Here is a 14,603-nt window from a genome sequence, read left to right on the forward strand (position 1 = left end):
CATCAAACGGAAGCGGAGAGAGGCGGTGTGGTTAGGGTCTTTGACTCTAAATCACTTGTCCTTCGCCTAGTATGTTGGTTTGAGCCTCACTCGGGGCGTTGAATTCTTCATGTGAGGAAGCCATCCACCTGGCTTACGGAAGATCATTGGTTCTACCCAGGTACCCGCACGGAGCACGGAGGGGCACCTGCGGTCTTCCTCAATCATCAAAGCTGGAAAGTTGCCATATGACATATAATTGTGTCAGTCAATAAAAACAAAAAAACTTCATCAAATGTTTCACCAAATATGTCAAATAACTGTGCATGCAGAGTCACCATCAGAATAACATGTGTTAACAAGTGAAATGGACATACCAACGTTTTTGTTGTTGTTGTTTTCTTTTGGCTTTAATACAAAATGTCAAATGTTCTCTTATCTTTTAATGTTCTGATTTTAGCTAGTTATATATTATATATATAGTATATTAATATATATATAAAATATATATATATATATATATATTATATATATATATATATATATATAACGTATAAATCAAGTCTCAGTAAACTGAATTAATAACAAATATCTAATATCGTATCAATAGAAAATATGTTTTCCTAAGCTATTTAAGTTGCCACACCTGCTTCTGTATTTGGCTTTTTGTTGGTTCGATTACATTCTGCATAATTCATGTTATGTTCTGTAATATGAAGCAATATTTAAAAATGATCGATAATAATAATATGAAGTCTTACAAATTGCGACGAGAGTGTTCGCATTCTAAGAAATAATCCTCTAAAAAGTCCTAAAAGTACACATATAATTTACTTTTGTTTGTCTGTAAGAAAATTTCTTAGATTCACATAGCGAGTCCGTGGATTTAGTTTAATTGTTCGTGCCTTTCATTGTTTGGGGGCTAAACTATTTATTTCAGACAAATGATAATGTTGTTTTTTTTCTTAAATTTGAGCTACATTTTAGAGACAGTCTATAGAATGATTTGTCAAAAAATGGATGTTGTATTTCAGAGACATTCTCTAGTAAGTTGTGTCTAACAATGAAAGCTGTACCTAGCAATATTCTACAGAAAAATGCGTTTTTAAAAAGGGCGCTATATGTCAGAGATACTCTATAGTATACTCTATAGTATAATGTGTTTTTGAAATTAGCGCTCTGTTTCAGATATATTCTAATGTAAGGTTTTGTTTCTCTCGTGAAATCTTTCTCAAAGCAAAATACAGTTTAACCTGCATTAAAACTACAGAAGGGCATGGAAAACGTGTCTCTTAGTACATGTTGTCTCTATTATATATATATATATATATATATATATATATATATATATATATATATATATATATATATAACAAAACAAAAAACTGAAGAAGTTAACACAAACTGTCTTTATAGTAGACGTATATTCTATAGCAGGTTTGACTGTATTGTCTTGACCATACCTCAGCCAGTTTTCTTATCATCATGAAAATAAATGAAAGAATCAGCATCAGGTTAAACATATGCAAATTTAAAGAAATCAGATCTATCGCAGCAAATCTGTCTATTCCCTTGCTTCTGGACAATTTCACGAACGTTAGTGAAAGAAGCATGATTTTCTCTCAATAAATGTCTAAAGAAAATAATTCAATTTAGTGAAGCAAAAACAATTTTCACAACTCAGCGGTGTCAGTTATATTTCCTGGTAAAAGTTTCCGTCGTATCTTAATACGTTTCATTTTATCTTACATTATGAAACTGATTGTCAATGAGTTGATAGCTTTCTAAAGGGATTTGGTATCCAATGAACATGACAATTATATATAAGTTTTGAAAGTGCATAGTAGTGTCAAAATGGATACCATGAATCATGAATTTTATAGACAGATAATTTATGACTATGAGATTTCGAAAAATAAACAATATTTCGATTTTATAATTTTCCTTTCCGCACAACGTATTAGCGTATGATGGCCCTTTCATGCTTCCGTAGAATCAACATTTATGAACGAAATTCATTTTGAAAATATTTCTGAAATGTCTAGGTCTAGTTTTTTCGTAGATGAAAAGCTGACATGTCGTGCTAAAGCCCAGGTATGTTCAAATCGTTAGAAAATGCTGAAAATTGACTCCCCATTAGCAAAAAAAAAAGAAGAAAAAAGAAGTCCACGCGCATACATTTTGACGGGGTGACCCCTGCGCGTGACCCCTGGCTATCGACCAATCCAAAGGCGACTTTGGTTTTCAAGTTTTGCATGTCTACTTTCATATTCTTCACTTCCGGAAAAAGTTTAAGGTCGAGTGACGTCATTTTCTGTGTTGCCAAAAACATACATATGCCTGGCGAGATTGCATAAAAATGTGCCCGGTGTCCTAAGGATATATATCAACTTAAGCACTGCCAATATTTTACACTTTAATTGCATATGTGGATGTCTCATATTTTGTACAACAAATGTATTTCACTACTTGTATAATGTGTAAATGTTGAGATCTGTACAGCCCGTCACTTGGAGAGCGCAGGCGGTAACATGCATTCGCACTATCGTCCGTAAACCGGCTCAATCAAACCAAGCTTGCAACATTTTCATTTTTGTCGTGTTTAGGGCCCTTTGGAGTTTTCACTTCTTTCTATTTTACACAGGAATACAACAAATGACTCACTAAGTTGTGTTGCTTACTTGTGCCTTATACTCACTCGGGAACTTGCATTTTGCATGATCACAAACTTTCCGCAAGAAGGAGGGATACCCCATTTTCATACAGTCTAACCTGTCTTAAGCAGCCAGCCATGGGAAGCAGACAATTTGGCCGCTAAAGCCAGGTGACCGCTGACCGGAGGTGCAGCCAGTATATGTATTTTTCAGACTTCTGACCAGTCTATAGTCTTTAGGACCGTTTCTTTTTGGGTTTTCCATTATTATTTTACCAGGATACAATGACGTGCATTTGCCTTCGCAACACGAATGGTCTTCTTAGCAATCTAAAACTCCGGCGTGTTTTTTTTTATTAAATTGTTACAGACAATTTTCCAACTACTAAACAAGTTTGTTTACAATTTTCGCCATTTTGGTAAGGGAAGCTACTCTCGGCGCTTATTGTCTACGCTAAATCTAAGATTAACGTTACGTTCCGTAAAAGATAGAGGGGTTTATATTTTTTTCCAAACACAATTAATTTCGTATAAATTTAATAGTATTTTGATGACAGAAGTATAAAAAAATCACAAATATTATGCAACTAACTAGTTATCGAGTATTATCTTTAACCGAGGTCAAACTGTGAACAACAAAATTGACACGAGGTGACACGCTAATTACCGGTAATTACTGGCCATTTGATCATAACAAAAGGGGATTACACCTTTGGTTATCAGTCTTAACTGAGAAGCTCATGTCATTTTGTCGTTCTTGTGGTGAAGTCCCGCGAAACTTATCAACCACGTGCTTCTCAAAATCGGGTATCTTCGGCGATTATTGCCTTCCTATTGGAAGAAAAATGGCCGCTGAAAGGGGTCAAATACGGCGGTCGGGAGGCAATTTCGGTGGCCGCTGGCCGCGGACGGCAGGTGGCCGCTGAATAAAGTGATAAAATAGAGGAAAATCCGTCGGGGGCGTCATAAAATGGCCGCTGAACGGAGGTGACCGCTGATCGGAGGTGACCGTTAGTACAGGTTAGACTGTATACGGATGGTATTTTGATTGATATCTTAAAATCACGTTTAAAAGACGACATAAAACCTACTATTAACCTGTACGCTGTTTCATACATATAAAAAAATGTAATTCTTATTACTTATAATGAAGATGAATATAACACGACACAGCGTAATTCTAGAGGTCTCTTACTATGCAGAAATCCTTAATAAATATTTTCATGAACATTCCCACTAAGATACTAAAAAGTCGTTAAGATGTAACAAAAGATACGAATCTAAAGTATGATATCTAACGAACGTCTAACTAAAAGAAATAGCTTTAATTTTCACCAGTATAAATTGCGACTTTAATGAAAAGCAGACATTACAACCTGTTACGGACATCTCAAAGAATAAACTCGATGTCATTTCTCCAGGAAAGAAAATTACAAGCCACACAAAGAAAAAATAAAATAGAAACCCTAGCGATAGTTAATCTTGATTACTTTTTGGGAATGTAGTACATTTTTGTTCTAATACAATCTGGCGATATCTTGCATAAATCTAGTGAGTGACTGAGATTTTTTATGAAGTGTTCGTGTCCTGCTGTTGCGGATGATTAATTGAATATATCCTTCAGAGACGCCAGTTCTAGACAAGTACTGCTCGCATCGACATTGTTATCAATGTTCAACATTGTAGTATTCTGTGTCTATAAACGACGTGCCAGGAATGTTCATTCATCTCTATTGCGCTTAAACAAATTGCAACTAGTAACCAGTAAATCTTATTTGCAACGTCTAAAGTTACAGTAGGATTGTCTTTAATCGCAGACATTCGAAGCCCTTATTATCAGTAAATTGTGTCTAAAAATGGTATGTCATGCCAAACTGTGAATTGCCGTCGAATGAAACCATTGTTTGGAACTCTGGTGTGAAACAATTTGATACCGAGATATCCAAGTGATACATTGTATAATCATACGCGTCTGAAGGACAATGATTTTCTCCAAGAAAAAATACAATTTTCAGTTTTAATTCAATATTAAGGATTATTATTTATACTTGCCTGAGTTTCCCACATCTGATTATTGTGATACCCTATCGATTTATCGGCAAATGAGTCTGATAAATCTATTTCAAAATTAGTATTTGACCATACAGTGCTCATTAAGAGCGGATTTCGGCTGATATAAATGTAATTTGAACTATGGGTAATAATTTGCCATTAGAACATAGAACAATAACAAATAAACGGAAAGTAATCCCAGCGATCACCACATATAACTTATTATTGATATAAATTAATACATATAATTAAATAAGTGTTAAACTTTTAATTTCTCAAGTTAATTACACAGTGTTAATATTTTAACAAAAATAGCATTAGCAATATCATATCTGCTGTATTAGTTGCTGCTACAAATAACATTCTGTCAAAGATTCACAACGTAAACGGGTTTCCGTACAATTAGCAGTTTATTGAGATGAGGACAATGTCATCTCATTTAGGCTCTCAGTTTAATGGCACAATGGCGTGCAACTTCATTAAAGACCAGTGTTTGCTTTCTTAGTACAGTCTGTAAATGTGTTATAAATCTTTATTTGAATGTTTCATTATGACTAATTACTGCCAAATTGCATCCTCTTCAAACGTTGTTTTTGCACAACACTTATCAGAAAATTTGAGTAGGTATAAAATTATGATCGAGAATCTGATGCAAATAAAACTTTTACCAGTCAAGAATAAATGGCAGGCGCCGTTCAGCAGCAAACTTGTCACAACATGCAAGATCTATCTAACAACGGTATGGTCTCACGCTACAAAAGCAATTTATTTTCTAGGCCAAATTATCTCTGAAATGTTTGCATTGCATTGAGCTGAAATGCTACTTTTCTCTTTTTACATATTACGCTCTATTTATATTCAACTCTGCTTTTGTTCTATCAGACAAAATATTGAAATTGAGAACGATTACCGCTGTCGTACGTGCAAAACAACTGACTGTAAGTACAAAGCGACGGCCTTAGTTAAGACTCAGCTATGTTACATTTGTTGGTCTTAAAGTAATTGTGTAGTAGAACTCCCACTCAAATCGATTCTGCTATCATTTTGTTTACTTGGTTTTCTCCAATGCTTCAAAATGATCTTTCTATACATTTTATTGTTTTTATTACACCAACAACTATATAAAAGCATGAAGACATATCCATGCAGCTTCTGTAATATGTTAATCGAACTTCTTGCTTCTCTAGATTTTAGAAAACAAAAGTAATTGCATGTCATTTGTGGTATTTTATATCAAATAAAATGTTTCTCTTAAAAAGAGAACAAATGTTTCTAGTAATTTAAAATACATTATTTATCAGTTGTAAGCATTGGAAATAGATGTCATACATGTGCCATATAACAAAATTGTTGATTAATAAATTATTCATTGCAGAAATGAACTATATTCCAAACAATAGAAAGATGGGAGATACGTTTGTAGATGCGTTTCAGTATATTTGGTTTGATATGACAAGTGAAACGAAATATTACATATTGGCCAAGGTCATAATCAAGACTAGCAGGTATTATACTAAACAACAATAGATTAGTTATAATGTTCATTTGTTAGTTTTGGGTTTAACGCCGTTTTTCAACAGTATTTCAGTTATGTAACTGCGGGCAGTTAACCTAACCAGTGTTCCTGGATTCTGCACCAGTACAGACATGTTCTCCGTAAGTTACTGCCAAAAACATGTTCTCCGTAAGTTACTGCAAACTTCCCCACAATAATCAGATTTGGAGGACGAATGATGTCAGACACAATGTCTTTCGTCAAATAGGTATAGCAGAGTTTAATTTGTCACAATAAAGCATATTTTTACTTTGAAAATATCAAATATATATTACTCTTAATATTTCGATAGCTGAAAGCAAATATTAGACAACATACATAGCAATAAAATCTGTAAGAAGATCCTTTGGAAGCATAGAATGCAACCAAGCAAAATAATAGCAGACTCGGTTTGACCGAGTCTGTTCATGAGAGGTAATGGAAATGCAACACCTCTCACGCCCCCTAGCACCGGCTTCAGCGGAATTCTATTACAATTGTTTTGAACGGACTCCATGATCCCAAAGGCCCAGAAAATATAACGACACTGAAAGTACATGAAAATGTCATATGACGCAAAACTTGCAGAGAATTAGTGCTACTCAGAAGCCATACATGTCTCTACAATTTTTCAAAATGTAATTCATATCAGGAAGCCACTGAAATGTAGCAAACCCATGAAAGATACTGTCTATAACAGCCCTTAGGCCTAAAATACTTTCGAATCACTTTGCAAAGCCGGACTAGTGTATCAAAATTGAAACTTGAATTTTATCAAGGCGTTTTCAGACAATATCTTTAATGTAAGCAAAAGATATGTTCAGTTGATAAAGCTCTTCTGTTTAAAATTTTGCAATGCAATGAATGTGTTCCTTAAATTTACTCCCAGTTTAGACAGTTATTTAAAGAGCTATTTCAAGTTTTTGGTTAAACTGGTTCTTGCTGTCTCTCTATTTCTAAAGAATATTCTCGTATGTTTTAATATCCGAGACGAATGCATAATCTTGTCGATGAAATTCTCAATGTGATTTAATATCTATAATTGTTGTGTGCCTGAGACTGTGACTTATCATTCTAGTATTTAAGGATGTATCCCTTTGATTGGCTCTAAAACATGTATACATATGGTATTCCATGAGTATCATTAAGTCTTTCAACAGATACTGCCATATTTTATCATTCTGACAGGAGATACATTTTGATAATGGGAAATATGTTTTCCTGTCTAGAAACAAATTATCTTGACATGTTTTGTGAGAAAAAACAATCATCTAAGGAAAATATTTTGCGAAGCCATTAACAACGAACCACCAACATTAGCCAAATAACTCAATGTCCACACTTAGCGGTATGACAATATTGTAAGAAGCAACAAAGAGAATAGCGAAACCTCATTGATAGGAATTTCTACAGCAGTGTATGCGCTTGACATTTGCAAACAATTTTAAACAAAAAACAAAGTAGACTAGACACATCTTTGACCACCGCTCCTTATCCGTCTTAGTTTGAAAGTTTACTGGGTGTACAGAAATCTTTCATGGCAGCAAGTCCTTTAGTTGGCCTGTGAAAGGTCAGTGGGTGTGTCCGCTGGATGTGTTTTAAATTTGTTTTTCCTATCATGGTTTCCGAACCAAGATAGAGTTATTACAGCATAAATACGTTAAACCTAACAAAAATATTTTGCGGATATTTTTCAGAAAGTTTCTCATAATCTAAGTTTGTAAAATTATGACTTCGAGGCTATGTACAAATATGGATTGGATATAAGCGAATTCGCAAGCTACACAAAAACATATATAACAATTTGGCGTTTTCTTCAAAATGCTGATCTATCTCTATATGTTTCAAATTTAAATGTAAAACTAGAAATTAATTATTGAAATCGTAATAAACAGCCCGTTTCTTTAACACTCGCATGTCAAATATAAGTAATAATAACATTCTAAAAAAATAAAACACACATTCTTTTAACGGATATTACTCTGTGCAATGGGTCCTTTTGTTCCTAAGAAAAACTTCAAAGACAGTATTCAATAACTGTAAAATAGTCATAATATGTTGCTTAAATGTGACTGACTACCTTTAAAGTAAACATGTCATTTCAGCAACATCAATTTTATACTAAACAAAGTAAAATGTTGTCTCTAATATCTTTCATGTATTGTGTTTTCATGGAAACTTAAATATCTGTTCCAGTATAAACGCATGTAAATTAAGGAAGCCATGATTATCGTAGCGTCTCCGCAATTCCCTTTCTTCTGGACAATTTAACTAACGCCTGTCAAAGAAGCATGCTTTTCTCCCAATAAATGTCTTAAGAAAAAAATTCAATCTTTTGAAGCAAAAACAATTTTCACAACTCCGCGGTGTCAGTTATGTTTTCTGATAAAGGGTTCTCTGTCGTATCTAAATGCGTCTTGTTGCATCTAACACGACAGAACACGATGTGAACACTTCATAACAGGACATGCAACCAAATGAACATGATGATATCATTTATCAAAAGGAAAAGCTATGTAAAAGGACTAAATATTGCTGCAATAAATAGTTTATGAAAATGGCATTTAGAAATTAAAAAGCAACATTATGTCAAATTTATGTTTAACTATATTGCGTAGTGCAGCAATCGCATACGGCGAAAGTGTAATCGTACGGAAATTGCCAAATGTTATTACGGGTCCAATTCCTTAATACACGGAAATTGCCGAATGTTATTACGGGTCCAATTCCTTAATACACGGAAATTGCCGAATGTTATTACGGGTCCGATACCTTAATACACGGAAATTGCCGAATTTTATTATAGGTCAGATTCTTTAATACACGGAAATTGCCGAAATGTTATTACGGGTCCAATTCCTTAATACACGGAAATTGCCGAATGTTATTACGGGTCCGATTCCTTAATGCACGGAAATTGCCGAATGTTATTACGGGTCCAATTCCTTAATACACGGAAATTGCCGAATGTTATTACGGGTCCGATTCCTTAATGCACGGAAATTGCCGAATGTTATTACGGGTTCAATTCCTTTATACACGGAAATTGCCGAATATTATAACGGGTCCGATTCCTTAATACACGGAAATGCCTAATGTTATTACGGGTTCAATTCCTTTATACACGGAAATTGCCCAATGTTAATACGGGTCCGATTCCTTAATACACGGAAATTGCCCAATGTTATTACGGGTTCAATTCCTTTATACACGGAAATTGCCGAATGTTATAACGGGTTCGAATGAAATATCTTGTATGCAGTCTATTAGAAATGAAGTAAATACATATTGCCTAAAAAGCATTCTAATAGCCGAAGAAACGCCCATCCGTTTAATGAAAATGTATATGACTGTTATGATATTAAAATGAATTGTTCTTATTTAAGTTATTTACAAATATTTGTATCTAAAATTGCGAACAATAATGACAATGGGAATAATATGCAAACTTAATTATGGACAGACACTGACAGACAACTAAACCATAACATACAAAATAGACTATGGGGTTACATCTTAGCTTAAATATTCATTCAAAGCCATAAATACAACAGCGCACACAAATATCACAAAATGCATCCAAAAGAGATGGAATAGAAATCTGTCAAGCTACTACTGTCATGTAATAATTGCAGTGTTACAAATTTTGCTTTCAATTTTATTAAAACCATACTTCCTTCATTATGACCCTATAATCATGCTGAGCACAACCTTTCTATGAGATATTCCCATGAAATTCCCAGAACCGCACTTGATTAGTTTTGAACAAAATGAATAATTCAGTAGAGTCGTCATTGTTTTCACGAACATCTTCCTGCATTGTTAAGAACAAAAAAAGACTGGTTGTTACAATCGTCTTCTTGTCTTGTCATTCTTCGCTTTCTGTCAGCGAAACAAGAGCAGTGTTATTTTCCTTTTGGCAGTTACAAAAATGCTGTAAACGGTTTAAGGATAAAATGAAAGTGAGTTATGATAACAATTTACAACAATAAATAAAGGATTACAAGGCATAGATTATTGTTACTTATTACATTATATGTCTGTCAACTTGTCTATATAACAGCTATTATGTTCCGGTTATACCAAGAACAAATACTTTTTAAATAATTTGCCTTGACTGCGAGGTTTTTCGTAAAGTGACCGGTACAGCGATCACTTGTACCCATGTCACTTTCAGAGTCACGCATTCATTGCAAATAATTACCAATAACACGCATGAAGACATCGGTTTCATTTATGTGGCATAGAGCTTAGTTACTGGCGTGTAGTCTATAAAACATATAAGAAATTAGGGAGTTTGAAATAGCCTTAATAAAATATTAGTTTATCTCTCTGCTGTATTGTTTTTTCGACATCCATTTTAGAGCACAACTGTCTGTAAGTTTGCATTGGGCTTAACGCAGTTGTTTTTCAACAGTATTTCGGTTATGTAACGGCGAGCAATTAACCTAACCAGTGTTCTGGATTCTGTACCAGTACAAACCTGTTCACCGCATGCATGAATCAGAGACGGAGGGCAAATGATTTCAGACACAATCGCCACGAAGAGCATACGCCTCACCCCTATAGAGCTAAGCGGGCGGGAAGATCACATCTGTAAACGGTTCCGCTAACTACGATTACCTTCCTTTGATTCAGAAAAGTACACAAATTCTGTCTAATAACAAACATCTCAATCTGTAAAACCAAGAATAACTTGGGATCTGTAATTTCCTGAAAAAAAATCTGTAAACGACGAGCCGTGGACAAAGGTACAAAGTCTACTGTATGCCAGACTCTAGTCTTGTTCTAATACAAGCTGACGCTATATTACAGTCTTGTGACATATATCTACATTGAGACGTACGTGTTCTGTTGTTGCGGATGCTTAATGAAATGCGCTTCCTACTGAGACAGCGTGAAACACTAGCTCAGCTTTCAAAAAGTCTCTACATTGAAGTACACTTATCACGTTAAAACAGCGTGCCAGAAATGCACGCTCACTTATCATGTGCCTAAACAGTGCAAATTATTCAATACCTATTGTAATTTACGTCATTTATACTTTGGGACCGTCTTTATTTGCATAAATTCGGAGAAATCCAACCTTAAATTGGACTATATGGAATATGTGAACTGAGAAAGGAAAAATGACCAGATTACGATCAAAGAAATACCTTCATCGGTGCATAATGCTCGGGTTGTTTAACGTATCAAAATTGAATTTCTAAACACTGCTTGAATTTCTAAAATACACAATGAAATTACTTGAGGTTGCTCTCATCTGCTTTAATCGCATTTGACCGTTTGACTTTTTGGTATGTGTTCTGCTTGCAGCCCTGTCTGCGAATTATTGCTATTAAATATTTTCGAATTTATTTACTTATAATCTAAAAATAGTATCAAATGTCACTATTTCAAACGATCCAATTCTTTAGGAGCGATTTGCATTTTCCGTGAGCCATCCAAACGTCTACGTTGTTTATGATGACAAAACTGTAAAGCTAAAGGTACCGCTAGGATAAAATTATGTTGGGTGATGTATTTAGACCAAACAAAGAAGTATTTGTTTTATTTAACAGCATTTGAAGATGAAGGTTTTTCTTGTAAGAGTGGTTCTTCAAACAATCCTGTCTAGTCAGTGTAAGGACGGGAAATTTCAAACAAAATGGTAGGATATAAATAGGTTTACAGTCAAACCAGTATTCAGCATCCATCTAAGAAGATACACAGTCTGACTGCTTAAGACAATTAAAATTAGAACTAAAACACATAAATAGCTTTCTGGCTGCCTAAGACAAGGTATGGTTTAACAAAGGTGACTAACTGCTCTATGTATACATATTAAACAAAAACTTGAAATATTACCCGAGTAATTTACGGTTTAGTACTGTTTTATTATCTATCACGACACTAGACTTTACGTACCACGTGGCGGTTGTTAATTGTCCCTCCATAACTTGTCTCAATGTTGTTATATATTTCTGTTCTTTTGCAATAATGGAGGACTTTCATTTTTTCTTTAATAGAAATCCGCTTAAGCCGGTGCTAGGGGGCGTGAGGGGTGTTGCACATTTCATTACCTCTCATGAACAGACTCAAACTGAGTTTGATATAACTTAAGGTTTCGTTTTATGCTTCCAAAGGATATTCTCATAGATTTTATTGTTGAGTTAAGCACTATGGCTTTATTGCAAAAACATTATGGCTCAATGGCTTGTAACTTTTTAAAAGATCAATGTTTGTTTCGAGCATGTCATTGCATTAGTCAATAATTAATGAGAGGCCTCTCACTGAAGCAGCTCAAACCCGCCAGCTTAGCTCAGGGCAAGAGCTCATATCTACGGATCGCGGGATCGTGAGTTCAATCCCCGTGTGGGGCGCGTGTTCTCCGTGACGATTTGATAAAAGACATTGTGTCTGAAATGATTCGTCCTCCACCTCTGATTTATGTGGGGAAGCTGATTGTTACTTGCGGAGAGCAGAATTGTACTGGTACGGAATCCTGTGATACTGGTTACGTTAACTGCCATTACATTACTGAAATACTGTTGAAAAACGGCGTTAAACGCAAAACAAACAAACAAACAAACAAATTAATCCTACCCTAGGTCTATTCATGGAATGCAATGGAAGTAGGTTTTTATAACGTGTATGTAATTTATGTTCATGTAGGAATTTTAATTCCCACTAACTATTCAAAGAAATTTACAAATTAATTACATTTTACAAATGAGGAAACAGAAATAGCACTTTATTGAAAATATCTTAGATACATATTATCGAACAGCACTCCCAAGTCTAAACCAGATGTTATCAAAGAACGCCTTGATTAATTTGAACGTGTCCGTACAATCTGATTTTATTTTTACAAAATGTTCTCACTTAAATTTCTGTTTATCACAATCTCTTAAATAATGGAATGGTTAGGTATTAAGACACCAACTTTATTTGTAAAGAAGATACCTGAATGTGTGGATTGATGCCTTATTTCTTAACATGTGATACAGCACAAAACTGCAACTGCCGAAGTCGACGAGAATGGACTTAATCGAATTGTTAATGAACACATTTATAAAGAACATTTTGTGTTTAGCTATGGCTGGAATTATGCGTTAATTAACCCTTAGCTTGCTGGCGGCAAATATTTTTGCCTTTGCGACCAGTGCAGACCAAGATCACCCTGCACATCCGTGCAGGCTGATCATGGTCTGCACTGTTCGCTAATCAGTCAGTAAATTTTCAATGAACACCTCTTTGAATAATAAATGGTACTGCTCAAATTAAATGATGGACCAATCCATTTTAGAAATTTAGCAGGGTAAGGGTTAATCAATTTGATAGCTAGGAGTAAAACCTGTGCCACTTCGAATGTTAATAAAATGCCATTACTTTGCTTCCTGTCAAGATCACATTTACAAACTTTCTGCAATAACGTCTGGAGTAGAATGGAAAATAGAGGGTGGAAATTATTAACATCAATTTGCTTGAAACGTCAATTTTCTTGCTACAATGTAATGACTGTTTTATTCACAAGTTCGCAAGTTCATGTAGAACGGGCGAGACGATCGAATTTAAGTATCTCAAAAAGAATCAAACAGTGTCACACACACCTCTAAAACAACCACATGAATTACAAATTACCACTATATTTCATAAGATAAATGCATGTATAGATTTAAGACTCTGTCACATTATCGGAGGGTAACTTTTTAAATATAACAGATGGGATGAAATTGGGAAAAAAACCTCTTACTTTAAAGATTTAAACCCAAGAAAGCAAAGTGGAGCAAATGTTGAATTAAAAGCGATGAAATCAAATGACGATATATAATAGCTGAACGATTAAATCCAGTTTCCGAAACTGAATTGCATTCAAAATTTTCAGTAAAAAAGCGTTTGTATCAGTTTATAAAAATTTGTGTTCATGAAGATTACTGAAAAATATGGCCTCTAGAGAGGTCACAAGAGTTTTTATTATTTGACCTACTGACCTAGTTATTGAAGGCACGTGACCCAGTTTCAAAACTGACCCAGATATCATTAAGGTGAACATTCTAACCAATTTTCATGAAGATCCAATCAAAAGTATGGCCTCTAGAGAGGTCACAAGGTTTTTCTATTTTTAGACCTACTGACCTAGTTTCAAAACTGACCTAGATATCATCAAGATGAACATTCAGACCAATTTTCATATAGATCCCATTTGAAATTTGGCCTCTAGAGAGGTCACAAGGCTTTTTTGTTATTTGACCTACTGACCTAGTTATTAAAATCACGTGACCAAGTTTCGAAACTGACCTAGATATCATCAAGGTGAACATTCTGACTTACTTTCATGAAGATCCATTCAAAAGTATGGCCTCTAGAGAGGTCACAAGGTTTTTCTATTTTTAGACCTACTGA

The 14,603-nt window shown here is 34.6% G+C and overlaps 1 protein-coding gene across 6 annotated transcripts in view; it reads right to left on the minus strand.

Annotated features, from left to right (window-relative positions):
* The window catches only part of LOC123542075 (atrial natriuretic peptide receptor 1-like), an 802,781-nt gene that overhangs the window by 363,775 nt on the left and 424,403 nt on the right, over nt 1–14,603 (minus strand). The window lies entirely within an intron of this gene.

This window comes from Mercenaria mercenaria, chromosome 19 (assembly GCF_021730395.1).
Source record: "Mercenaria mercenaria strain notata chromosome 19, MADL_Memer_1, whole genome shotgun sequence".
Taxonomy (NCBI): Eukaryota; Metazoa; Mollusca; class Bivalvia; order Venerida; family Veneridae; genus Mercenaria; species Mercenaria mercenaria.